Source organism: Acipenser ruthenus, chromosome 16, assembly GCF_902713425.1.
Source record: "Acipenser ruthenus chromosome 16, fAciRut3.2 maternal haplotype, whole genome shotgun sequence".
Taxonomy (NCBI): domain Eukaryota; kingdom Metazoa; phylum Chordata; class Actinopteri; order Acipenseriformes; family Acipenseridae; genus Acipenser; species Acipenser ruthenus.
In genome coordinates, this window is record NC_081204.1 from 6,906,010 (window position 1) to 6,932,209 (window position 26,200).

General features: G+C 35.5%; 1 protein-coding gene and 1 long non-coding RNA gene across 8 annotated transcripts in view; one reads left to right on the top strand and one right to left on the bottom strand.

Annotated features, from left to right (window-relative positions):
• LOC117412025 (chemokine-like protein TAFA-1) overlaps positions 1–26,200 on the top strand; it is a 112,346-nt gene that overhangs the window by 26,337 nt on the left and 59,809 nt on the right. The window lies entirely within an intron of this gene.
• The window catches only part of LOC131697711 (uncharacterized), a 32,474-nt gene continuing 11,972 nt past the window's right edge, over positions 5,699–26,200 (bottom strand). Inside the window, exons 2-3 of the long non-coding RNA XR_009307459.1 lie at positions 12,147–12,213; positions 5,699–6,016 (exon numbers count right to left, since the gene is read on the bottom strand). This is a non-coding gene — a long non-coding RNA (uncharacterized LOC131697711). The remainder of the gene's footprint in view (positions 6,017–12,146; positions 12,214–26,200) is intronic.

Consider the following 26,200-nt stretch of genomic DNA (forward strand, 5'->3'; position numbering starts at 1 on the left):
CGGAGGGCTGCGTCTGTTGATGACTCATTTTCGGTCAATGTAAGCCACCTCCACCTTCACAATAAGCCACTGACCAAAAGATACGTCTGGACTGCTGGGGCTTTTTATATCACGGTGGTCACAGGTAAGTCTTGGACATTATCATACACATTAAATTATCACTCACAATACATGCAGTGTGCACACTATGGTATGTAAATTAGCCAAATAGTGTGCACATAAAGATTTCTGCATTTCAGATGTTGGATTAGTTTTAGAGATGACCACTAGGTGTGTGTAACTTTAATTTCTGCCCCCCTCTGCAACTGTGAATTAGTTAATGGAAAATCTTCAGAATGCCATCTCTTAGAAGTCTCTTCAGAAGTAAACCCAGTGGTTGAAATAGAGTATTTTGCTGGAGTAGTTAATAGCATGGTATAAGGCGATCTTAGCATTAACAGCACTAGAGAATAATAGAGAACATGTATTTATGTTTGGGTGGTGATACAAAATCAAGAAGATTTGCAAATCATTACCGTTGCACCAGTTGAGCAGTTTATGTGAGCCAATGAATACAAATACTGTATTTCTGAGTGACTGTCTGATGGCTAACTGTAGCTTGCTGTTACAATTTCCTTCTACTAAACCTGTAATAATTAAAACATGATATACATATACACGTTAGCATTGCAGTGAGATGATTTGGTTACTACAGTATGCCAGGGTTACTTATATGCTGACAACAACATGCATCATATACAATTAAAGGTCTAAAATGTCTTTTAAATGTTGTCTCATTATTCATTGCATCTGATTTCAATGATTTCCATTGTTATGTGTCACGCTTTTACTTGCCAAATTCAATTCCCTATCTCTTTTACTGCAGAAATGTATTATGACTCTTTGTAGCATAAATTTAGACATGCTTAGACATTATCATTTTTCATCCTGGCCTCGATTAAAGCATCACTAGAGCAGGCACTGGGAGAAGCAGTTTTATAGACCTCGAGTGATTTTCTGCACTTGTAATGTCGGGGGGCTATGACATTCAGGGTTTATTATATGTCTGTCTCCCTGTCATGTGAATGCACCGATCATGGTACCATAAAACCTTAATTTCAATGGTCAGGTTAAGGAAAAATGTGCTGTACTGCATGTCATTTTAGGGTAATGCGCAGTGTACATAATGGTAGTATTGAACCAGATTTGTTATGTCTGAAAAGGGATACACAGCATTATTATTATTTGAAAATTTGATTAATCAAAATACTACTATGATGAATAATAATAATAATAATAATAATAATAATAATAATAATAATAATAATAATAATAATAATAATAATAATAATAATATGCAATCACATTGCTTTTGCCAATGTGATTGCATATTATAAGTTTCATATTATAAGTTTCAAAGAGGTTGTTCTGCTGGATTTTTAGTACTAAACCGTTTTCAATAGATAAATCCTGCCTGGGAGCCTTTTCAAGATCTGGATTATCTACTTATTGCACAAACTGGGTTTTAGTTATTTAAGTCGGTCAGACTGCTGTTTGTTAACAATAATCTTTTCAGTTTGTACCATTTTTGGGATAAGAAGAAACCCATGGAAGTGCATGAACAAAGTCATTTGTTTTTATTTTTTCGTGGAAGATTACATTTGTTATAAGACGGCTTAAAAAAAGTGACCATCTTAATAAAGAAAAATAAAAGAATACAGTGTCATACTGACATTGTAAAGAAACAGATTCATCCCAGAAGCGTACAACAGCACCTTGCCATTTCAGCTCTAATTTTAAATTGGACATTACTATTTGTTGTGGGAAATGGGAAGGTGGGAGTAGAATGAAAAAAACCGGTCATCCCTTCCTCAGTTATTCAGTGCTTTCTTTGTGTTGTATTCTCTGCAGAAACATATTGTACAAGGCCTATTCTATCCTAGACAATTTAAGTTGTGTCACTTAGGTGCTATGGCAACACTTCTAAATGCGTATTATGACATTTATTCCAAGACTAATGCGTCCCAATAGAAAATTACTGCATAAACAACTCACAGATAAAAGCTAGATGATATGGAGATGTTAACTCCATGTACTGGTGTTACCAGCTGTTGTGGATTTATGGGTAAACATAAAATACTCAGTAATGTATCCTAGCATGTGGTGTGACTGCAGATGTAATCCCCCCCCCCCCCCCCCCCCATGTAAAATGATTAGCTCTTAATTGCTTACTTTTGACTTGTCTATGACACTACATTCATGAAAGTGTGACTTAATTTCTCTATATAGAAATCAATACAAATTATGATATATAGTTGACCATCTGTTATCGCTTTTATGGTCTATGTAGACAACCAACTGTAGAACGAGTACTTGGATCATATTGGTATCTTTTATGATTACAGCAGAGAACGAAGTACATTAAAAAAAAAACTGTTTAGAGGTATCCTGAGAACAGCACAAAAAAACAAACTGCCAGGTATGCACTGCTAAGGCTGTGCTTAACTGTGTTTGCGTCACAGTGCATAATACACAGTCAAAATAACAACACCCTGACTCCCAAGGAGAAGTTTTGCATAGGCTCATTTTTTTCAAAATGTTTTTATTTTATTAAAAGCAGGTTTTATATACGATAATTCTAACCCTTAAAAAAAAAACAAAAAAAAAAACAGTTGTTAACACTACGAAGCTTGTGGGCCTGCAGTTCCAAGTTTCCTTTTCAAAAAGAACATGCATTCATGAATTATTTAATTGTAATTAATTTGAATTATTGTATGTAACATTGTATGTGTGAGAATATGGAAATGAAAATGTATCAACACTGAGCTGCTGCATTTTTCTGTGCATACTGTGGAGAGTACTTCTTTTTAAATGAGTATGTATAGCCCACAGCTTCATTAATTATGTGGTGTGCATCCTCTGACTTTGCCAGCTGTTAGCAGCAGACACATTCAATGGGAAAAGCAACATGCTTTAATAAACACTCTAGGTAGCTGCTGAAGTTTCAGGCCATCTTGTACTCCCTCCCCCAAGCTTAGACTGTTATGAAGGAAAATTTACAATGCAAACATACACCATTAACCATAACTATTGGTAATCAGTCAAAAAGTTCTAGCCATGGGATAGCCAAAGGTTGTTTGCTGAAGAAAAATAGGTTGTTCATTGCACCTGCTGCTGCTCCCATATGCCAAGTGCAAAATAATATCCTTTCTAGACCCACATGGGAATGCATTTTCCTCATGCCTGCTCTGTTTGCAATTAAATGTTTTAAGATCAAAGTACGAAAGGTATGAACGATTCCAAAAAACATGATCTATTCCTACTGTGTGTTCTTCAGCTGACCAGAAAAGACTCCTTAGAGAAAACGAAACAGTAGCATAATGAAAACAAATGCTGGTGCAGAGCCCCAAGGGACCATATTTTAGATATCTACCTGAAATCTTGGACATTTCATATTCACCCCGGGAACAAAGAATGCTGCTCAATCATTAAATTAAGAGCTCCCCCACCCCCATTGATTTCTGTGTACATCTCAAATTCATACATGCAGAACTCAAGTTGATAGAATCCTGGCACTGCAATGAGAATGCAAGGTCAACCAGTGCAAAGCAGCTTATACATTTTAAAGACGTCTCTTCTGCTATGTTCAGTAAAGTACATCAGGACATCTGACAGTTATTTTTATGTTTCAGCAATTTGTTTATATATTGGAACTAAACTTTGTTTCCTACATGAAACACAGGAAGCTGCTGATCTGTAGTTAAAAAATAACAATGGCATTTAAAATGTTCTTATTCAAAAGAATAATACTTTAGGTTTACCCTGTTATATTCCAAGTCCCTATTACATGTTTAATTTACTATATCAGCTACAGTAGTTGTGGCTTGGTAAACTGATAACAAACATTTGTTATTACATCATTGCACATTTTCCATCAATTTTTGAAGGTACTTTCTGAATGTATACATACCACGAACTGCATCAGAAAATTACAATAAATGTGACTCATTTGAATTTAATCTTATCCAAGACTGATTGTCAAAGACCATTTTTTGCAGTGAAATGGATTTTAAATTCACTCTTAAACCTGTGCAAGTCGCAGGAAAAGCTGTACAACTACTAACTGCTGTGTAACCATTCACGTCAGTCATTATTAAATACATGATTATGAAATGGCACCCGTTTACTTTGTTATGCACAATCTTCGTTTATAGATTACAGGTAGATTTTGAGTCACTCGAGGGAAACCTTTCTGTGCGTTCCCGAAAACACAACAACCCTTTTATTAAGGAGCAAACCATTTAAGGCCACGTGGGTATTCATTTACAAAAAAGTGAACTGAGCTTGTATCAAGTGAATACACTGATAACTTGAAAAACTTTGTGGTTACCCACTTGCATAAAGCCCTCACAACTTGTAGAGTTATAGAGTAAGGAAATGTGAACAAAAAGAAAGAGGTTCTTTATAAAATATAGAAGAGCATCTGGGGAAACATAGCCCTGAATTCAATAAAAAGGATAGATCATTTATAGATATAGCAGTGCTGTAATGCCCCGATGGACAATACAATGATTATAGCATAACACAGTCCATAGGGTACGCTGATAATTCACATGGGATATGAAATTTATTGAATATACTATTTAAATGAAAACATACACTGGAAAATGTTCATTCTTTTAGGAAATGATACAGCCAATGATACAGTAGGAGTCTGCTTTAAAACAGCAATCTGCTGCTAAATACATTGATGTCTCATTGGGGAAATGTTAATGCTTTATGAATACAGACACCAGGTACCCGAGGAGGACCTTTGAATGATCCGTTGGTTACAAATACAGCACAACTCCCAGAACTACATACTGGGATGTGCATACTGGTAAGTATTAGTGAACTACATCCTACTTCAGTGTCACTTAAATGACTTGATACTGAATAAGAGTACATCCCGCTGCTGGCAATAAATAATGTACTATTGACACTTAGATTCAGTCGTGCTTAGAAGGGCTTCATCCTACAACGTAATAAACAATTGTAATAGTAGTCTCGATTTCGACATTTCAGATTTGAAAAACAGAAACCGGGTAAATACAATCAAGAAAAAAAAACTGTAAATCAGTGTAAAATTCTTAAGAACTAAACAGCATTAATTAATACATATTTAAAATCTACTCAGTATTTTTATGTGCCAATTTTTCAGGAGAAGAAAAACTAAAATCCTAAAGAAGAAATGTTTTTAGGGTTCATTGTGCAGCGTTATCTTCTAACTGTGCTTTTATGGACTTTGTTAGAATGTTAGAATGCGTTTATATCCCTTTGTTATTCTCCTGTATCTTTTAAGATGCTGAATTACAAGATCTTAGATGGAACACTGTTAGTATAAAGCTACATTTTCTTTGATGAAAACTATTCCCCCCACCGTTTATAATTATACCGAGACAGCATTAATAAACCATACTTTTTTCAGGAGTTTTACCTTCAAAAAGTAGTACATGGCGTTACATTGTTCTAGTACAATTGTTTACAGTCCTTGCATCAGCCTAATGGAAGTAATACCTACTGTGTCTAGATTTCTATTTGTTTCTACTATTTAGTTATTGAAAAACTGTTCAATGCTGGAATTGGCGAGGTAATGAAAACCATGAATGCTAAAAAAAAAAAAACACTGCTGACTTGTAGAAAAAAAAGGATCTAGCGACATCTATGTAGAATTCAATATTCTGACAAATTTATGACCCGAAAGACTGTATATTGCTTTTTATTATTGTATAGATGTGTCAACTAAAATCAAAAATACATACTGTACATAGCATCTGCTACTGAATTTTTGTATTGCATTTTTTTTTATGGAGGCTCTTATTAAAATGGTGCTATACAGAAAGTCCTTAATGTGAACCTCATAGATAGGAGTCCATTTAAGTTCCATCGTATCCTAGATTTGCTGCTTTCAACTGGACTTCTGGTAGGAACAACTACTGTAGATTTTATTGTATGGTTGTGAGGATTTCTTTTTTGCCAGCTGGGACCAGTTGATGAGCTACAGAACAAAGAGACAGACAGAGAGAGAGAGAGAGAGAGAGAGAGAGAGAGAGAGAGAGAGGGAGACAAATAGGATCTTCTCAGTGTCCTATTCTTTACAGCTTCAAAAACATTTACTGATATAGCAGAATTAATAAGAGTAAAATAGAGCAAGCTCCCTGAAAGTATTGTTTGATAAAAGGAACTGTATATCCTTATAGTGATTTAGTTATAATATGATAAGTAGGAAGTAACTTTAACATAGTTGTTATATTATTATTATTATTATTATTATTATTATTATTATTTTCAATAGGTGTAGTGTTTTAATAGTACCACCTGGCTCCATAATCAAGGTACATTTTAAGACAGGTCAAGTTTTTCAATTTACCCAAATCCCAAAATCAATTGATTTTAATTACCATGTAAAGTGAGTATTTATTGAGAGAACTGCTAAATGCTTAATTGCTGTAGTCAGAGAGTTCATCGTGAGAAAATCGTGACAACATTATAAATCACACTCTTGTTTAATTTTAACATTGTTGTCCAATTCCTATTTTCTAATATACTGTATCTTCCTGTTTTACACAGTGGAGCCCAAAACACATTTTGGCAACAATAGGGCCCATGGCCATCTTGCTCAGAGCCACCTTTAATTTTCATTCACTTGCAGATAATGTTTGATATGAATGGCTCTGCATCATTTTCTGCTGTAACTTTTAACTTTGTCAGATCCTCTGGTATGCTTCTTTATTTTTACCTTTCACCCATTAAATGCTCACAATTTGTAAAAACAAACAAACAAAAAAAAAAACCATGCCTTTAGCCACAGGGTTTCTCCTCTAAAACACGTGTTTCAGTGTTTAAAGACACAACTTGTAAAGCAGCAATAGTTTCTGAAGCTAGAATACTGAAGCACTAATTCACTATTTGCTCTACTCTTGGAACTTCATAATTTAAGGTATTGGCTGTAAGATGGGTGGCAGAATTGAAGATTCCTTTTTGTTATAATTTATAAAAAAAATAAAACAGAGTCTGGTAGAACTTCATATTATTGAGCCAGCATTACATAAATGTACTGTACTGTATGTATCTTTTATACACAGGCATGCTGCACATTCAATTGATAACGGAACCATTTCCTGACAGATATGATTAAAATTAAAAATGACTAAAGTCAAAAATTTCAGCCAAATTGGATTTTGAAAAATTTATGTGCTCTGTAGCGGTAAAGGCATGTTGTAATATGTTTTGTAATGGAGCTGTATTGGAAAAGGACAAACATTATTAATGAGATTTCTCTGAAAGGACATTTAGAAATTGTGTTAGACAATAGAAACGAAATGAAGATAAGGGAAAATAATGCTTTCATCAACCATACCTGATTCCTAACAATAACAACGTATTTCGTCTAGAAAGATCATGTATTTAAAAACTATTTGTCGAGTTATTCAATATTGTACAGGTTTGTACCATAAATAACCTGTGGTTCATTGAAAGTGGTGACATTGTAAAGCATGGTATTTCTCTACCCAGCCACTGTTCATTGTTACTCAAACTCGAATGATTATGGTTACAGTAACTATAACTATGCCCAGCATATCCACACTTTATTTTCGTACATTTTCATTTTAACACGTAAAATTGCATGCTGAAAATGAACAGCAAAATAAATGTGACATCTGGACCAATAGCTGTCGAAAAAATACACACTGAGGGAGCTAAAAGTGATGTCATTGATAGGGATGTCATTTCAAAGGGCTGGTTTCTGATGTTGATTATACAAGCATACCGTGTGATTCACATGACATAGCCTAATTGGTCAACATGTCTATAGTGTAAATGTCATAAGACGTAGTTTTGTTGACCACACTGTGGTTAAATCATTTCCATATTGCACAGTTGTGACAGGTTGTAAGGCTTACTATACACGGCAAGAATGCAGAAGACAACTAAGCAAAGGGTTAAAGGACATTTGATTTTACAGTGATTTACAGATTGAAAAACGCAACATGCTGAAGCAACCTCTAATTCATATTTACAGCACCATCTTGACCACATGTGTGCCTCTAAAGCTAAATACAACCATCGAATTAAACAGCGCCACTCTATTGTAGGTCCTATAAATCACCACAAAACTGCATATTAATAATCATGGTAATAAAGTAGAAGTGTTCAGTAAGGTTATTATGCACTGTGCTGGTGTGATCAGATATGGAAAGCATTGTGTGGGGATTGAACAAGTTAGCTGATACTGAATTTAATACTGGCATCAAGTGTGTAAATGGAAAAAAAGATAATGAATAAATGCAGACTGCCTCATTCATTTAAAATAAGGAGAGCTTTTGCCAAGATAATGTATATGCCACATGTATTATATTTTTTGCAAAATCGACCTGCCATTATCCTGACCTGTAGAATCCTAGTTGCTGGCTCCTTTTAAAAAAGAGGGACCAGCAGCATGTCATTTCTTTGGAATGAGGAAGAAGTTATTCAAAAGAAGCTGGCAGCTAGCATTGTACAAGCTCAGAAAATGACAAGATGCTGAGACCATCATACAAATGTAACGGACGGGTAAGAAGTGCCAAATATATACTACTCTAGATTCACTGCAATGTGCTGTTTGTGCACATGTATAAAACATTTTTCCTTGAGCTATCTGGTAATGGGAGCACAATGATACAGTAGCTATTTATAATGAGATCAGTCACTTATGTTGTTTGGGTCATCTCATAGGAAAAGGAGGTGGACTGAATGAGATTAAGTGATTTCCAAAGAAAAAAAAAAGGCTTTGTGGTTCAGGTCAGGTTTTAGCTTGTTCTCTACCAAAGGTCTCAGGCAGTAAAACATATGCACACTAATGTACATACTGAAAAGTAATATGGAACAGTTTTGGTAACTCAAATCTTCTCGTTATAAATCATGCTCCTGTTTGCATTATGAACCTGAAGCCTAGCATTACATTTAATGACGTAACTGCTTATCCTTATAGCAGCTTTTTAAAAACTACCAAATAATCAGAACTAAACGATGTACACGTATTTTATGGTAACTCTGCTTTAAAAAAAAAGAAACAAAAAAGAAACACTTGTTGTTTGTTTTGTTCTTTGATACACGGGTATAAGTATAGCAGCACCATGATAAAATTAAATGATAATTAAAAAAAAAACATTTCATACATGTAACATTTTGTTTGAAGAGGAAGAAATAATGGTTGTTGATTTGGAACCACAAATGTAATATTATTATACAGTTCATTCCCTAAGTTCTACCAGTTGTACCTACCTTATAGCCCTCAAGGTCCATAACGTATACAGAAACGTAATATTACAGATAAAATATTTTTGTTTGCATTTGCATTAAAAGAACGCTTCTACCTTGGAAGATATTAACATACCAGAAACATACATCAAAGGCTTCAACACATTAGAATTTAATTATATCTGGCTGTGGGGATCTTATTGAGCCCACATATCACAATCCTGTGATTATCCCTAATCTTAAATCTGATACTGTGCAAAGAACAGTTGTACGATGAGCTCATTCACTTTAATACTACAGTACATAAACCCAGCAAGCTGTATATCCTTACAAATTTACCTACAGGCTAAGCTGCATCGAAAAAATATGATGTGTGATGCAGATTATATTAACAGCAAACAGCGTATTTAATATTGTTTGAAATCCGTGATTGTACCTCAATACATGGCTCATTAATGGACTGACCGATATAAAATGCAGAGTATTTGTGGATGGGACATTGGTTGCCTGTTTTAACCAACTGGAACCCACCTTCATTTGGTGTATCCAGTAATATGTGTAATAATGCATTTCTAATTGGGTGGGTGTCTAACACATTTCATACATAATACTGCTCAGTCTGCTATAGGTTCATGCTAATTATTGAACAAATAAACTATTTTCTGTGATATAAAGCATGTTATGGTGGGAAAACCCTTATAATAAAGTAGCTTTCAACAGCTGTTGGAACATTTCCATTACAATGTCACTTTACGTAGCAATTGTTAAACTAGGGTTGCAAGTAATGTTCTGCTAAATGTTCTGGTAAACTGTCGGAACCACTTGCAGGTTAAATGAATTATAGTCAATCATATCCATGTAAAGATGGCCTGCTTTGAACAAAACCATCAAAGCTCAGTGGGTTTAGTTCATGAGAGCCATTTCATGTTTTTGCTGTCCAACAGTAGATTTCTTTTATTAAGTAGTCGATGCTTTCAGCTGAACCCTTACATTAATTTCTCATGCTGTTAGTCAACTTTCATCAGTGTTAAAGTGTATATGTGTATGTGATGCTGCTCTGGTGGGGATTAAAAAGATTGCTTCTGCAGGGTAACGCATTCACAATTGAACAGTTAAACTTGAAAACAATTTTAAGTTTTCAATATCTTATGCTCCAGTGGTTTTGATTGTGCTAGTGCGATGCATTTAGTGACTAGAATAGATTCTCTGAAATCGCAATTACCATGGAAAAGAAGACAAAATACAAAGAGAAAGTCTGTAGCTGTTGAAATAGAAAGGTAAAATGTGATCTTCTAATTTCACCCCTATGCTCAATTTAGCCTTCTGATCACACACTTATCTTATATTAAGTAAAATGAAGCAATAGATATGGTTTCATTTATTTAAAAAGTACATTCAAGCATGCCCTTCTGTATGAAATCCTGAATTGCTTTAGCTCTTTGAATACCCCATGAAAAAGCTCACAATTAAAGCCTTGGCTACTTTATACCAAAAATAGGTCAGAATTAAGTTTGGATATTTTCTAATCCAGGATACAAATGCCTTAATATTCTCAATAGTCTTTGTGTTACCAGGTTGTTGGCACCTGGCAACTATTGAATTGAACAAACCATGCATTCTTAAAGCACCGTTGATGAAGCTAGGAGAGATACTTTCAACCAATTTGTATTACTGTTTTAATGTCATTTAAGTATGTTACAGCTCTTGAATGAAAAAAAAAATCTTCTTGTTTTATCAGATATCTTGGCAAAGTGGCGGTTGCTGCAGGAAATGCCAGTAACTGCTAATATAGCTTGGTTTACTGATAACAAAATGATTTTTGAAAAAGATCAATCCTCATTCCCTATCACTGTATCTGTCCTTTGCTGGTCCTTACTGTACAGATCTTTAAATAATGGCTTTGTAGGTACAGCTATGGTCTAGAATTTTAGGATTGAAACATCATTTAAAAAATATATTCATATGAACAGAATTTAGATCTTTTATGTAACATCATGTAATCAAAGAAACTACAAAATTATATCGCAAGAGTCTACTGGAAGCCATAATAGTCGTCCAGTATTTCATGTTAGATTTCAAACATTTTTCAGTTTTTCGTTAAGTATATGGAAAACTACAAAGTGGTATGTAATTCAATATGTTAACATAACATTACTAAGCAGGTTTCATTAGACTTTATGAAGCAAATTTAGTAATTCTATAGGGTGATGCAAAACTTTTGGCCATAGCTGTATGCGGAGGTGCTACGGGTCAGCAGTTGTGGGGGGCTCATTGTCTCATTGCTTCAGAAATGTCTGTAATGTAAGGATAACATTGGAATGAAACATATTCTTAGGAGATTTTAAATTCCAAACTGCTCTTGTGTCCCATGTGTCTTATTCCAATATTGCCAGCTCTGCTTTGTGCTTTTTTCAAAGCTGAATTCAATCCATTCTACATCAGCAAAATGCTGACCTCTGATTGTGGTTCACAATTTGATGGTTTAATAGCTATTTTATCCTATTGTATTTAGTAAAAGTGTCATCTGTGCTACCCATTGGATAACCAAAAGCATGCTTGTAAAATGCAAATTGACACTTGACCTTTGTAATATGTGAATGTTAATTATATATGAAACCTACAGATAATTTATTTATAAATGGAATGCTTCAAATACCAGTAGCATCAGCTATTTGAAATATGAATGACTATTCTTTATGGTGCAAGTTGTTTTTTTCTTTCTTCTGACTCTTCCCTAATATACTGTATATGGGAACGACAAAAGCAACCTTTTATAAAGCACATTATAACTTCTGACATTCATTTTAAACAGCCACTTTTATTACCCTGTTAATTTGATGACAGTGACATTCATACTTTAGCAGTCATATTTTATCTATCAAATATACCTGTCAATGTAACATTCTTTGACCTTTGGCACCATGCTGGATAAAAGACCAAACAGCCATTTTCCTTCTGCAAAACAGAAGCAGAGAAATACATTTGTCAATGTGTCACTTTGGTTGTTTTTATAATGGTTCTTTCAAAGACACCAGAATAAGGTAGCTGGCATGACAGAACAGAAATAAACCATATGGACTATATAGAGAAATGTAACACTTTTCTGGTATGACAGGAGGTCTTGACATCTCCAGTCAGGGATATATATACAGAGCAGTACAAATCAACGATGTTTAACATCAATGTGATTTATTCCATGGTAAACTTTGACATGTTACATTTAATAGAGGTCTGGGCATTAACATTACAGATTGTGACTTATCACTATTATTCCTAATTCCTGGATGTAAAACACTGTGTTTTTGGCTTACAAAAGAATAATGACATAGATAGAAAATGGTACAATGTCAATGCAAGTGTAAAAAACAATGCAACATTTATGGCTAGACCAAATAAAACACTAATTATAATATATACTGAGGAAATTGCTAACTGTTTACGGTCTGACAGATTCATTTTTATGTGTTGAACAATCACCTGCATAAAGTGACATAGTAATGGGAATGTTCCAACAGCTATTTAAAGCCATTTTATTACTTATTCGGTCTCCACAATAAAACCATAACTGGTGTTCTATTTACTGTACTACCTGAGGTGTAATATGTTATCGGGTATTGCTTGTTTAATAGGCATCTGGTATTTGACAGGATCACGTATTTAACAGCTTTTTGCATGCTTAGTTTAATCATTGTTCTTAATAATCATGCACAGTAAATAACTAGGAAACTGAGGCTTGGTCCTTAAATGAAGAGTGTATGTTGCTGTTACTTTGATACAAACCGCTACTAATTCACAAAGGATCCTGGACTGTTCAGGTTAAGTGCTATCACTTCTTCTCTACATAAAAGCATGTTACATTTTTTTTTTTAACTTGAACTTACTTCATTATTTAAAAATGGATTTCCCCAAAAAATCCATAGTACTTTGTGTCAAAACAATTGTCTAATTTTAGTTTTATAAAACATGCATAGTTACCGTATCCTAGGATTGAGCAAATAAATGACTGGTACTTCTTGTATTACTTGTAAATTGATATTTGTTTACACACCTTTTGTTTTTTTCCTTGTTCAGCATAACTGTCTAGACGTGTCTGATTGCTGTCAACGCAGTTTGTGCAGCTGTGAATATTTAATATAAAATCTGAAGACCATAAAGCGTTGAATTATTATATTCAATTTATCACTCCATGAATGCACTGAAGAGCAGTTAATGAGACTCTAGGACTTTCTCACTTGAATTAGTTGTGCAATAGTATCAGAGAGCCAAGCTCGGAATAATAAGGTTGGCACTCTGCAGCACTTTCTGAATGTCATTTGTGCAGTAAGTTCACTAGAGATTGTCGTTAAACATTTTGCCAGGGCCATTCCTATCTCGCTTTGTCCATGGAATATATGAGGCAGAGCACAGGTTAATGATCGTTAATTGGACTTCATTAAGTGGTAATGGAGCATCTTGAGCCACTAATTAGGTCCAAGTGTTGAAGAGCAATGTCATAAAATTAAGAAATAATGAACTAGAAGGTGTGCATTATCATGCACTGTAGCACACCCTGGGTTGTTACGTGCTTAATATTGTCTCCAGTGAGCTGTACAGCGTGATGCATATTAATGGAAGTGGAGTATCTTATGAAGTACACTACCTAGTCCTTTTGTTATGCACTTATAAAGTAATTTAATAATGAATGCCTTATTAGCTAAAATGAATTAGAATTGCCCTGTTAACTTAGTACAATTATTACAGTAGCAGTGTAGCAGTGGTAGTGCACATTTTATTACAGGTTTGACTATGTCGTACTTGCTTCCAAATGCATGGCCAAGTTGTTGCAATGCTGATTAAGACAAAGTCAGTCCCCAAGAACAAACAGAGATTTAATTTGGTACTTAATCAACCATGTATTATTTATTTGAGTTAAGTGACAATATGTTTTGCAAAAGGGCCTACAGTTCGCTTTCACTTTGAATGCCTGTGCCACCTTATAAGAAGTGTTAATTATAAGAAAGGGACTAATTACACTATGTAACACAATTTTTGTTCCTGGGTAGTAAGTGTTATTTCCTAATTGCTTATGCCTCAAAAGTATAGAAAATGGCTATTATTCCCCACAAACTTTGCTTTTGTGACCAGGACAGTGATATTTTGAAATTTACCTATTTCCAATGAGAAAACAGGCGAATGTGTGTCTTTTCGTTCACATAAAGTCAGAAAAAAACAACATATGAATCCAAATTAACATGTATTTATACTAAAGTAATACAAAAATGACTACAAAAGATTTAGAAGTGAGTAGTTTTTCGAGATTTACGATTATACTGTAAATCACTTTCACGAATCAGCCCCCAAATGTAGTCTCCCATCATGTTCTCGTTATACTGTCCTTGGTAGCGGCGTTCAAAGTCCAGTATATCCTGGTGGAAGCGCTCGCCTTGCTCCTCCGAGTACGCTCCCATGTTCTCCTTGAATTTATCAAGATGAGCATCAAGGATATGGACTTTGAGGGACATCCTACAGCCCATTGTGCCGTAGTTCTTCACCAGAGTCTCAACCAGCTCCACATAGTTTTCGGCCTTGTGATTGCCCAGGAAGCCCCGAACCACTGCGACAAAGCTGTTCCAAGCCGCTTTCTCCTTACTAGTGAGCTTCTTGGGGAATTCATTGCACTCCAGGATGTTCTTATCTGTGGTCCGACGAAGACACCGGCTTTGACCTTTGCCTCAGACAGCTTAGGGAAGAAGTCTTGAAGGTACTTGAAGGCTGCCGACTCCTTATCTAGAGCTCTGACAAATTGTTTCATAAGGCCCAATTTGATGTGCAGTGGTGGCATCAGCACCTTCCGAGAGTCTCAGCCGTACTCATCATACTTCAAGGCGTCCAGCAAGGTCTTGATGCTGTTGTAATCCTCTTTGAGGTGCACCGAGTGAGCCAGGGGAAGAGACGGGTACTTGTTACCATTATGGAGCAGCACGGCTTTGAGGCTCCTGGATGAGCTGTCAATGAAGGACAGTATAACGAGAACATGATGGGAGACTACATTTGGGGGCTGATTCGTGAAAGTAATTTACAGTATAATCGTAAATCTCGAAACACTACTCACTTCTAAATCTTTTGTAGTCATTTTTGTATTACTTTAGTATAAATACATGTTAATTTGGATTCATATGTTGTTTTTTTCTGACTTTATGTGAACGAAAAGACACAAATTAGCCTGTTTTCTCATTGGAAATAGGTAAATTTCAAAATATCACTGTCCTGGTCACAAAAGCAAAGTTTGTGGGGAATAATAGCCATTTTCTATACTTTTGAGGCATAAGCAATTAGGAAATAACACTTACTACCCAGGAACCAAAAAAAAAAAAAAATTGTTACACAGTGTTATCATATTGAAGGCTAGGGTGAGTAAGAAGCAATACATTTCCTGGCAGAAATGCCAGAGCTTGTACTGTTGGCACCCAGTTGTATATTAGAATACATAATGTTCAATAATTAATTTGCCAGTTGAGTGACAGCTATGACATCTTGTGACAACGTGTTGTTGGTTAGATGTTGGATGCAGGCAGTAAAAATTGTATATATTTGGTAATATAAACCTCAGATCTCTGCCCATATGAGAACATATGTGAGCCAAGAAATGCATTAAAAAAAGAAGTCTAGAATTGTGCCATCGCCTTTGGGCTGTCAACAGTGTTTGAGTTTGGCCATTTTTTATAGGTGCTCCTTCAGTATTTGGATGCTGGACATGGCAGGTGTGTGAGTTCTGCTTTAAGTTTCTCAAACTACTACCCACTAACAATGTGAACAGTCGCATAGTCATCTAGGAATACTCTGTTCAACTGGGCATTATAGGGGCACATGATTGACTGGGAGGCTCTGAAGTAACCCATGGTCTTATATGCTCTCTGCTTTGATGAATCATGTGGTGAAGCTGCTTGGCATTGATCAGAATGTAAAAGATACTACAGATTGAATACACTCTCAACAAAGTGAAAACCATAAACAAACTATACCTTCAGTGCCACCGCTCACCATTGCTATGTGTGTGGATCAAAATTGTACTGAACCAGCACATACATACATATATATATATATATGGTAATATGGTATATTGTATAATACAAAGGGTACTCCTACCTATAAAAGGTTGTTACCAAGTCACAAGGAATGATGATTCCGCATATATGGGTAATATGGAGTTTAGAAGACCAACTGTGAAGACAGTTTATTGAGACAGTAAAACAAGCATGCCTTTTTTGAAGCAATTATAGAAACTTCATAGGAGACACTAACAGTGTGAGATATAACACTGTAATAAAACAGGCAGTGTTCTGCAACACTTTAATATGCCTTTACTATAATGAATGCTTATATAAGTCATCCATTAAAGCTTTCATGAACTGGAAAAATGGTCTTGTGGTAATGGAACATTCTGTAGTAATGGCTAATCAAAACACATGTGTCAATAAATTACATTAAATGTAGCAGCCTCTACCCTCCTTAATAAAAAAAAAAAAGAAAAAAAATCTTCCTACACCATCGGCATTATTAAAGAGAACCTGTAATTACATCAAGTTCCCTTCGACTTCAGCTACAGCAAGCAAAAAATGAGTTTTACAACATCAGCTTTCCATCAGTGATATATTGATTGCATGTATGGAACATTACAGGCATCAGTGGGAGCCAACACTGCCATGTTGATATTGATTCACCTTTTTTTTGTAAAACTGCAGGTTTACCCCATCTTGAAGTTGTCATGACACACATCAGTGGACACAAGCTAATCACATGTAAATATACTGTTTGGAATGCCACAATTGTAGCACTGCAGTAAAAAACAGATCTGACAAATCACATGATGGCAATAGTAACTTTCCTAAAAGCTTTATTTGTGAGATGTTATGCATTATAATTCTCCCTTCTACCATAAAAGATAAAAACAATGTTTTAAAATATGTATTTTAATCATATTATTATAATTAGTTAGCCTATTAATATCTCGTTTTTAACTGATTAGCTTTCAGATTTCCTTCTGACTACATGGCCATTATTCAAAACGACATCTTTAATGGTATGTTAAGGAGAACAACACCATTACAACCCATTCAATATTAAAATAGATTTTAATTGTGGCAGATACATAAATGTCAAAATACTTTTTTCAAAGATTTTATTATTGGTACTGGTTTGATAATAAAAACATATTACTGTAGCTAATGTAATAATTAGAAGACCTAAGTGTGAGCAATGAGGCACACACAACTACAAATGTTGAATTACGTTAGTATGGAAATGTAAACATTATGATGTTAAATGACATTGTCATCCAAATGCTTCTTACTCCAGTCTCTGGGGACTTTAAACTGCAGCATATGACATTTCCCAACCCACAGCATGTTGGCCCAGTCAACTGCAACAGAACAACGAGCTGAATATAAATGAAAATATAACAAATTTGAATAGAATGGTAAGCAAGTAATATAACACACCGTGTTCAATTTCAAACCACAGCTCTGTGAATAACACATAAAACAGAGACAGGGGAATCTTCTGACCCTCAGTCTTTCCATTCTTGCTTTCAGAGATTATTAGGAAATAGGCCCAGTGCACAAGAGAAATCTAGACGTCGCCACTGAAAACTGGATGCAAATAGCAGGAGGCAGACAGGGATATATTCAATGTGTGTTTAGGAAGGGTTTATCAAATGGAGTTATATTACAACTGATAGACGTATAACATTATAATCAGTAGGACAGCATCCTCTCCTGTATTCAGTGATCCCTATGGGACGATGCCAAGCAAAGAATGGTAATGACAGCAGCACAGGTTTTTTGGACAACAGTCTCTCTTCAGATATCATTGGCAACATCTAATTATAAACAAGAAGACATCAATGCATCTCTTTCCATAGTGGCAGGGTAGATTAGCTAAATCCAAATGTATTTGACAGGGACAACTTGAAATGATATGATTTAAGCATATATTTGATCAAAGTTACATTTGGTATTAAGTGCTTATGAATTATGCATCTATGCACCAGTATTATTTAGGTGATTGTAATAAGCATCTAGAATACATAGTTAGTTCATTTGTCTTTGTCCATTCTTGGATACCACACTGGAAGAGTCATTTAGCCATAAAGAGTAAGGAAGGCGTTGTGGTTTATATTAACACCGTGCACGCTTAGGAAAGCCTGCCTTTGAAAGCAAGTTCACATTTATTTTCCAAGTTTGTTTTTTTTTTTGGGGGGGGGGGGGGGGGGGGGTTTGCAATAAAATAAATTACAATATCAAAGATAATACTATTACAAAAAAAAAAGAAAAAAAACTTGCCTTCTCTCAGTAACTAACGAAAACGCAGCTTTTCAAAGCTGGAAGGGTCACTAGATCTCGTTGTACATGTGATTTTGGGGGCATGCATGTCATCTGCATGGCTGACAGTTTGGGTGTTTAAGTTTAACAGACAAAAAGAGAACCTGAATGCTACCGTTGCCAAAAAGTTTGTCGTATCTCCAGGGTGAGCCTACAGGGCACTGTTTGCATTAGTTTGAAACTATAAAGAAGAGTTTCCTGCAGCTGTAGTTTATATATCAGCAACTAAAACATCCCTGTTGAAATAGGATGTTCTTTCCAACAGACTATACAGATTAGTTCCAGGATACGACTACAAAATGCATTACTTAAATGGCCAGAAATTGGTTTAGAAAACACCAGAATGTACTTTTTGTATAAACATGTAAAAGGCTTTTAACTTCACCCACAAGCTATGTGTTTCATAAACGTTTTACATGTGGGGTGGTTTCACAGACTGATTAGCACTAATCTTGGATTACCTAATGTTATCTTAGATAAGGTAGTCCAAAAATGATTCCACGTGAACAGTTTATCCCTACGACCACATTTTAAATAAATAAACATGGACAAACTCCGAAGGTCTGTGTAATATATTTCACACTGTGCTACACAGCAAACCTAATACTGTTAATCTAATGCAGGTACAGCACATTAAGAATTTCTTAATACAACCATCTTAAATATGTCACTGTGGCAAAGTGGTTTGTAGTGCACAGGTGTAGAGGTAATGCAGTGCTTAATAGCAACAGTCCAACAACAGTTCCAATGGTGTAAATGAAGCTTTATTTGTTGCTTTAAATAATAAGACTGTCTATACACAGCGACGTGTAAAGCCAGTCAAAACCACGGGGTTCAGTCCCAAAATAATAATAACACACACTATACACAGACACGGTCACGAATCCCAACATTAAGTGCTCCTTGTGTAAGTGGTGAATTATACAGTAACAGTGAAACAGTAGTGCAGTGCGGGGTTGATGCTGGCTGAATAGTGACAGCTCCCAGATTTAGTCTTCTATGAATGATAAGGGTGACAATTAATAGACAGACAGATACAACACGACAAAAACTCACGGTTACTTTCGGCTTTTACTGTCCTTTACAGGTCTTTCACAACCATAGCAAAGGAACAGATCACTCGGCCACATCCCCTGATATACCTTCAGTCACGCCCCCTTTGGTAGCGAGTTCAATCACATCTCCTCCAATCCATGACTGACACATCGCATACCGCAGTAAGGAGCTGACTTCTAGTATTGTGGCTTCGCCCCGTTTTTGGATGGCCGACTTCCGACTGACTCAGGAATGAACTGTCAAACTATCCAGTCCAGGGCACACTGTTTCTGTTATACCATGCCCTCACCAGTCAGGAGGGAGATTGTTGACTAGGATTCATTCACTGTCTGTCACAAATACTTTTTAAATTGACATTAGGCGCTAAATATTTTCCCCTCTTTGTTGGCATTTTCCTTCTTATCTTGCTAAACACATGTAGGAATTATGCTCCAGTGGCAGAGTTATGAAGCTATACTGTATATGGTGGGATTCTTTGGCTGCTGTCATTTTCATTTTTAGTTACAGCCCTAAGCGTGCCTATTTCAAGAGGAGACAATACACTCTCTGCAGCATCTTCCTCATCAATGTGACAGCACAAAATAGTTCATTTTGAATTTCAAGTGGGCTGCAAGTGATTTGAAATGAAAAGCAAATCAGGAATAAAACTACAACCCCTAACAATACAATTTTGCAAGCACTTCCTCAGAAGTGCATGAAATTCAAGCTTTACTGATACACACATCGAACACAATGATCACTAAATGAACATATAATGCAGTCCTGTAGTCATTTTAAAGCTCAGTAAATCGTGACAAGATATCAAGATAATATTTTCAATTTTCTCTAAATAAGATGCTCTTTTGTTATTTCTCTGTACAGATATGCTGATGATTTTGAAGGCACCCATATTGTCCAATACATTGTCATGGGTTGAAAATGCCAAGGCATTTGCTATACTACTGATCAGTGGAATACTTTGTTGGAAAAATACCACGCTTGTAAAATGTATTCGCACTTCCAAATGACATGTGCTTTAGGTAGGCAGTTAGAATGCCAGAATATATAAAGCAAATGCAGCGCTCTGCTTGGTTTGCAATGAATTACAATGAATAGCTAAAAGGGACACTGATTTGCTCTTTATGACATTCCTGTAAGGATTCTAGAATTCTAGAGAAGGGTGAGGAATAAATATATTGATTACGTCGTGTTGCTCAACACATTGTACTGATAACTGTTAGATATGAATGATTCACAGATTTGTTAAAAATTATAAATAGGCAGGTACCATCTAGATTTTTCAGCAGCAACTGAAAGAATTCACACCAAGCCGTCTATCACTTCTTTGTTTCCCTTTAAGAACCTCTAAGATACAGTATACTGTAGTGTAGCCCAACCCTGAGATACAGTCTAATTATCTGTTTCGACAAGGTGTTATGCTAATTGCCTTCAAAGGTTGGAAGGCCTGTAAAAGACTGATGGAATTAACTGTATTCCCTATGTTATAAAACTCATCTTGTATTTCACATTGTTTTTCTTGGTTTAAGAATTTTGTGCTGAGCTGCATAGTTGCCACAAAAGCACATGATACAGAGCTGTTTGGTTTGGGATGAAAGTAATGTTCTGGTCCTGTCAGAAACGATGAGAATAAAATGAAGATTTCACATCATTATTGCAACCGACCTACCTGCATATGACGAAGTGGCACATCATAGAAGAGGCAATAAAAAAGTAAGTTTGAGGTCCATTGATTGTTTTGACTGTTTGTTTGTTTTTTTTACCACCATGGCCACTAGGGGGTGATCATGCCAAGTTTGGACAAGGCATTTCACTCTGCCCTACCAGTTGCACCCAAGCAACGGTTTAAAAAAAAAAAAAAAAAAAAGTATAATAAAATTGATTACAAGATGTCAGGTTCCTCAAAACACTGAGTTGTGATGGTGCAGTATATAGCTTGGGGATATTTACATCTAATACTGCATGGCAAAAAATATATAAAAAATGTTCAGCATGATGCTGTTCCTGGACCTCAGCCAGTAACCAGAAAAAGAAATAGGTCAGAGAAGATGAATGTTACTGAAACCACTAACCAAGATGAAAAAGGATGCCTTACCCTTTGGCCTATGGGTGGAGTATTTGCCTCATGTATTCCTTGAATACATACTTCTGGATTGTAGTAGGTTTTAATTGGTCATATCTCTACCAATAAAAAAAAAAACTTTTACCTGACAAGAAAAACAAAACAGCTCCACTACAGTTGGAGGAAAATAATTCCTTACCACATTACCTGTGTTTCCTCTTTAAAGCTGTTGTATACATGTATAGCAAAATAGATTCCATTTCTCTCACAGTGCAATGACCAACTAAACATGGACCAGTAACTTGTAAAACTGACAAGATAAAAATAGGCCCCACTGGTTTTAGGGAAGATTATTTGTTATTTCAATTTGATTTTAAGGTTTATATATATATAAACCTTAAAATCATATTCTATATTTTGCTAGTCTGCTGTTTAATGCATTGTACCAAAGTTTAGCTAAGCCTTCTGTGCACTCTTCAAAGAAATAATTCACATTACCCAAAAAGTACAATGCTTTGCTTAAATGCTCACCACTGAGCCAAATTGCAACATTCCTGCTAGTACTCACAGCAGTACCGTAGGAACTTATGAATGACATGTACTACTTACTGTATGTTAGGAAAGGAAATACAACTGACAAAAACAGTTGTTATACTGGTACATACAGTCAAGTCTGTTCATAAGGTTTGTCGCCAAGCCAAATGAAGACTATTGACTTTTCATGCACTCAATGTACATTGCAGTTATCATTACATTAAAGACAGATTTTATGTTTTCACCAAAGTTGTCTAACAACCTTCTTAAATATGTAATAAATATTTATACTTTACAACCATATGGGACATTACATTAAATAACTTAAATAACTTAAGAGGCTATCACTAACTGGCACTCTTTCATTTAATGAAAGCTTTGAGTTCTCCCAGAGCAGATGCTAAAAATCGTATGGACTGCAAATGGGCTGAGGGTGGGCCAGATGGCAGGGAATTTACCTATTAGACGACTCAAAACAAATCCACATTCGCATTGGCAAATTGCATACTAGCATCTATTACTTTGATGAGATCAGGGTGAAAAGGATACACTAACCTGTATTCTTCAGCAAGAGGATACTTTAAAAGGTTGCATCTTAAGGTTTTAGAGCAGAAACAAAATGAAATTGGTGTATTACTGGGAGCGTTCCGTCATGGACCTTTTATTTTTATCATTTTGTTTTGAATGGAGGCTTAAGATTTGCTACCCAACTTGATGTTTGATGGGGTTAGGCTTGGTTGTGTAAATGAGAGCACGGGAGTGATTCACACTCACAGCTGCTTGGGAAGCACAGTGCAACAGATAAAATGTATTTATCTTTTCCTATCTGAGCCGAGACCCCTTTAGAATTTAAATGACAGTACAGGATGTTTGATTGATAGGAACGTGTGTGATCTTCCAGCCTCCAGAGGGCTATCTCTCTCCATGGTCCCACGAAGCGATCAGATTTTACAAAATTAAAAACAAGGGGTCAGCTTCCTGCACAAAGCACAATGATTTCATGACAATAGCTAATACTTATGTCATGCTTCATCCCTGTCCAATATATGAAGATGCAAACCCAGAGAGCTTTTTTTGGGGGGTCTTTATTTAAAGGCGTCTCACAAGCATGTTTCGTTTACAATGCATTGTGTCCCTTAAACATAACAGCAATAGATCTTCCACAGAGGATAACAATCTAGTCCTTACATTTCCCAAGCCATCCACCCATGAATTTTGTAGATGTTGCACACAACACACCAGTCTGGCTCAGCTTCCAGTCAAGGAGCTCCCATGCATGTTCGATCACGATTAAATAAGGACTCTGGGCAACCTGTGGCAGTTGCTGGAGTCCCTTCCTTATCTTAAAAATTTGAAATACTGGCTGCAATGCTTTGTCTTTTTAGAATACAAAGCAGATGCAAGCATCAACATTCTGTAAAATGATCTGCTTCCATTTAATATACTTATCAGCTTCATATTGTAAAGACAGCCATAAGGTGTATTAAGTGGATTAAAAGGACGGCTGTTTGTATATTGTAAATTACTTATGTAAAATAATGTGTTTTATTATTATTATTATTATTAATTATTATTATTATTATTATGATGATGAATTCTTCCCCAGACCTGTTGTTTTCTAATTGCCATGGGAGGGTTTCTCTGATCTTTTTTTCTTCTCCTTTATGAATTATAAATTTGAGTAAATATTTACCAGCTGTATGATTGCTGTATGGTACACAGCACTGCTTCAGAACACATCTGCAGGGCACACCATTGGTTGCCATCTGCCTGGAATGCACACTGTTTACAGGATTTATTTCAAGAGTCTTGTTTATTTCACATGGTAACTGGAACAGGAGAAGGTGTTAGCTGCAAAGGTTAATAACAAACCGAAATAGGAAAACAGACATTACACACAAAGGTTTCTACGCAGAATGAAATAAACAAAACTGCCAATTTTGCTGGTATGTGCATCTGTTCACTGGTATTTATGCGTCATATCAAAACAGTAGATATCAAATATGTAATTTTACATACGAGATACTGCATGGTTCAGTATTAGAATATTGTGTTTGTATATCTTCAGATTTCTAATAATCAGTATCAGCTCATCAGAACGATTATTCAAATATTGTCAATATTTTAGGCAGTTTCCTGTGATTTTTGTTGTTTATTTTATTCATGAAACATCCAGCAATGTCTTACAGTACATTATCCATAGGTAGTTTATAAAATATGGTTGGGTTAGAATTATAGCATGTGGACCAAATGCACAAATCATCCTGCCAAGTGATTAGCAGTGGTTACCAGTAAATGTACAATACAACTGCCAGGCGGCAGGATTGCTAATAAATAGGTTTGTTACAAGCTACCAGACCCTGACATCTATGCACATTCTTTTGAAGCACAGGGTGGGTGGGTGGAGGATAGTATATTGGGTTAAGAAACTAATGACATCAAACACAGTTGAAAGAGAGAATACTTCTGCTCAGCCGAAGAACAAATGAAATAAAACAGATGAGATTCTGCTTTACAGCATCACGTAAAATCTTTAGGACTTCTGTTGCAAAGTTTAGACCTTTCTTGTCACTAAACAAAAATAACTAAATTTAACTAATGATGATCTAAAACATAATGGAAAGTTTAAAGGAAAAAAATATACGTGGATAATGGATGACAGTTAACAGGAATGACAGAGTAAGGGAAATGCAACAAAAAAACCCACTTCAAACAGATCAAAGAGCATAGGAAAAGGTTGTCTGGTTTGTAACCACTGCAAGCTAAATGGTTGGAGCACTCAGATTCTTTCAATGAAAAAATCATAAAAGCCTGGTGCACTAACCATGCCAACATAATGACTGTTAGGTACCCTCAACAGAATAAATGTCCACAAAAATTAACATTGAAACAAAGGTCAAAGCAAATTAATGAAACTAACCCGGACATGATGCCATACAGAATGACCAATTAACATATGTCCAACACAGACTTAAACAATGTGCAGTAAATATATACATTCTACAATGAGGATTAGGTTCAAATTACACAAAATGTGCATGTCATTTTAAGTGACTGTGATTCTTAACGTAAGACAGGAAACAAGCAACATATACAGCCTTTACCTTAATTTAGATATTTTATTTAACATTGTGTGATCAAAGAAACTACAAAATTATATCGCAAAAGTCTACTGGAAGCCAAAATAGTAGAACAGTATTTCATGTTAGATTTCAAAATGTCACATTTTTCAATTTGTGTCAGGTTTTCATTAAGTATATGGAAAACTACAAAGCGGTATGTAATTCAATATGTTAACGTGACATTATTCAGCAGGTTTCATTCAACATTATGAAGCAAAATTAGTCAATTCTATAGGGTGACGCAAAACATTCTGTCCAGAAAGAAAACACAACAAGCAGTACTTCAGAAGAAATGTGAAAATCTATTGTATTGGTGATCTAAAGGCTTGGCTGTGTTTTGTGTGAGGAGTAAATGAGACAGTAATGGAAGTACATGGAGGCAAAAGATCAATGAAAGAACAATGACTCTGTGAAGAGACGAGGGCTGTCAAAATAAAAAAATGGGGGAGGGGTGAGGGTGGAAGTGAAGAGAAGTATCAGAAAAAAACACAAAAACATGAAATCTGAAAAGGGATATATAATGGAAAAGAAATGCAGCACAGAAAGATCCCACACATATAGGGAGACTCTCAAAGAAGAAAAAAAAACAGATACTAGAGTTTTCTTAGGACAACAAGGACAGCCATCATTACCTGTCAAAAATGGAAAGGACATTCAATGATATTTTAAAATGGAAGAATGCAGGTCTGAAAACTGTAAGAGAGAATAGATTTGCACTAGATGAACCCAGACAGATCCATCATGTAGTGTGGAAATTAGATCAGTTTCATTGTAACTGCTGCTTCTATCCCTTATCCTCAATTTTTTTGGAT